The 3,286-nt window shown below is 33.0% G+C and overlaps 1 pseudogene; it reads right to left on the bottom strand.

Annotated features, from left to right (window-relative positions):
- Positions 1-1,450: 1,450 nt before the first annotated feature.
- On the bottom strand, positions 1,451-1,547 carry LOC139034188 (U6 spliceosomal RNA; annotated as a pseudogene).
- Between the last annotated feature and the right edge of the window lie 1,739 nt (positions 1,548-3,286).

Raw genomic sequence — 3,286 nt, 5'->3', positions numbered from 1 at the left:
AATCCTGATTTTTGTCATATATGGCTTTTATTGTGTTAATGTAATGGCCTTCTGTTCTCACTTTCTGGAAAGTTTTTTTTTTTTTATCATAAATAGGTGTTGTATTTTGTTGAAAGATTTTTCTGCATCTATTGAGAGTATCATATGGTTTTTGTTCTTCAGTTTATTAATGTAGTGTATCACATTGATTGATTCAATATCACATATATTGAAGAACCCTTCATTCTTGGGATAAATCCCACTTGATCATGGTGTATGATCCTTTTAATGTATTGTTGGATTTGGTTTGCTAGTATTTTGTTGAGGATTTTTGCATCTATGTTCATCAGTGATATTGACCTGTAATTTTCTTTTCTGTGTGATATCTTTGTCTGACTTGGATATCAGGGTTATTGTGGCCTTGAAGAACGAGCTTGGGAGTGTTCTTTTCTCTGCAATTTTTTTGGATGAGTTTTAGAATGGTAGGTGTTGCTTCTAAATATTTGATAGAATTTACCTGTAAAGCCATCTTGTCCTGGACTTTTGTTTCTTGGAATATTTTTAATCACAATTTCAGTTTCAGTACTTGTGGTTGGTCCATTCATGTTTTCTATTTCTTCCTCATTTAGAAGACTGTACTTTTCTAACAATTTGTCCATTTCTTCTACATTGTCCATTTTATTGGTGTATAGTTGCTTGTAGTAGTCTCTTATGATCCTTTGTATTTCTGTGGTGTCAGTTGTAACTTCTCCTTTTTTCATTCATTTGAGTGCCCTTTTTTCTTGACAAAGGCTAAAAAGGTTTCTTCCTAAAAGCTTATCAATGTTGTTTATCTTCTCAAAAGATCAGCTTTCAGTTTTATTTATCTTTGTTGGTTTTTTATTCATCTCCATTTCATTTATCTCTATTCTGTTCTTTATAGCTTCTTTTCTTCCACTAACTTTGGATTTTGTTTCTTCTTCTTTCAAGTTGTTCTAGGCATAAAAGATTTTATTTTAGTATTTTTGAGTATTTTTTTAATATTATAGATTTTTTTCTGGTTTCTTGAGGTGAGATTTTATTGTTATAAACTTTCCTCATAGAAGTACTTTTACTGAGACCCATAGATTTTAGATAATTGTATTTTTATTGCTTTTTGCCTCTTGATATTTTTTACTTTCTTCTTTGATTTTGTTTTCAGTGATCCATTGGCTGTTTAGTAACATATTGTTTAGTCTTTGTGTATTTTTAATAGTTTATTTCTCACTGTAATTAATTTCTGATCCTTTGTTGTGGTCAGAAAAGATGCTTGATAATATTTCAATTTTCTTAAATTTACTGAGGCTTGATTTGTGGCCCAAGGTGTAATCTATCCTAGAGAATGTTCCATGTGCCCTTCAGAAGAGTATTCTGCTGCTTTTGGACTGAGTATCCCACAAATATCAATTAAGTCTATTTGGTCTAATGTGTCATTTAAGATTTTTGTTTCCTTAAAACTAGGGAATACTTAATGAGTTTGTATGGTCATCCTTGCAGAGGGGCCATGCTACTGTATCTTTAAAATTTTAGCATATGTGCTGTTAAAGCATGTGCTTTATTCATTTGTTGATGGATACTTAGGTTATTTCCGTATCCTCATAATTGTAATTGATGCTGCTGTGAACATTGGAAGGCATGTGTCCACTGAAATTAGATTATGAAATTTTTTTTCAGACATATACCAAGGAGGAGAATTACAGAATCACATTATAGCCCTATTTTAATTTTTTTATGAAACCTCCATACTGTTTTCCACATTGTTGCACAAATTTATAATCCCACCAACAGTGTACAAGTATTCCCTGCTCTTCACATCCTTACCAATGTTTGTTGTTTACGTTCTTTTTGATAATAGCCATTCTGAGAGGTGTGAGGTAATATCTCATTGTGATTATTATTTGCATTTCCCTGATAATTAGTAACATTGAGCATCTTTTCATTTTCCTGATGCCATTTGTATGCTTCTTTGTAAAAATGTCTTCTTTGCAAAAAAGTCTTCTGCCATTTTTTAGTCTGGTTTTCATTTGTTTTTAAATAAATATGGTCTGATATTTTTCCTAGAATTTTTCCATATTAGAAAAATTGAAGTATAGTTGATTTATAATGTCATGCTAATTTCTGCTGTAGAGCAAAGTGACCCAGTTGTTGTTGTTGTTCAGTCACTAAGTCATGTCCAACTCTTTGCAACCTCATGGACTGCAGCACACCAGGCTTCCCTGTCCTTCACCATCTCCTGGAGTTTACTCAAATCATGTCTACTAAGTTGGTGATGCCATCTAACATCTCATCCTCTGTCATCCCCTCCTCCTCCTGCCTTCAATCTTTCCCAGCATCAGGGCCTTTTCTAATGAGTCAGCTCTTTGCATCAGGTGGCCAAAGTATTGGAGCTTCAGCTGTAAGGTCAGTCCTTTCAATGAATACTCAGAGTTGATTTCCTTTAAGGATGGAAAAATCCATCCTTTAGGATGGATCTCCTTTAGGAAGAGACTCTCAAGAGTCTTCTCTAGCACCAGAGTTCAAAAGTATCTGTTCTTCAGTACTCAGCCTTCTCTATGGTTCAACTTTAACATCCATACATGACTACTGGCAAAACCATACCTTTGACTATATGAACATTTGTGGGCAAAGTGATGACTCAGTTATCTATCTATCTATCTATCTATCTATTCTTTTTAAAAATATTCTTTTCTATTATGGCATACCCAGGAGATTAATAGTTCCCAATGCTATACAGTGGAACCTTGTTCTTCATTCATGCTAAATCTAATTGCTTGCATCTGCTAATGCCCATATCCCCGTTCATCCCTCCCCTCCCCCTCCCCTGTATGGTTTCTCTATTTTCATGTTCATGTATGAGCTATTTATATATTTTTCAATGCCAGTCACATAATTTGCAAATATGTTCTCCCATTCTGTAGGTTTTCTCATTTTGTGAGTTATTTTCTTTGCCATGGAAAAGCTTTTACATTTAATTAGGTCCGCTTTATTTTATTACCATTGCTTTAGGAGACAGGTCCAAAAAATATACTGATAAAATTTATGTCAAAAAGTGTTCTACCTTTTCCTTTAGAGTTTTATGGTATCTGGCCTTACATTTAGGTCTTTAATCCACTTTGAGTTTATTTCTGAATGTGTCATTAGATACTATTTTAATTTAATTTTTCACATATAGCTGTCCAGTTTTACCAGTAACTCTTTTTTTTAAATTAATTTATTTATTTTAATTGGAGGCTAATTACTTTACAATATTGTAGTGGTTTTGTCATACATTGACATGAATCAGCCATGG

Source organism: Odocoileus virginianus, unplaced genomic scaffold (genome assembly GCF_023699985.2).
Source record: "Odocoileus virginianus isolate 20LAN1187 ecotype Illinois unplaced genomic scaffold, Ovbor_1.2 Unplaced_Contig_35, whole genome shotgun sequence".
NCBI classification, from domain to species: Eukaryota; Metazoa; Chordata; class Mammalia; order Artiodactyla; family Cervidae; genus Odocoileus; species Odocoileus virginianus.
This window is presented reverse-complemented; position numbering and strand designations above follow the sequence as displayed.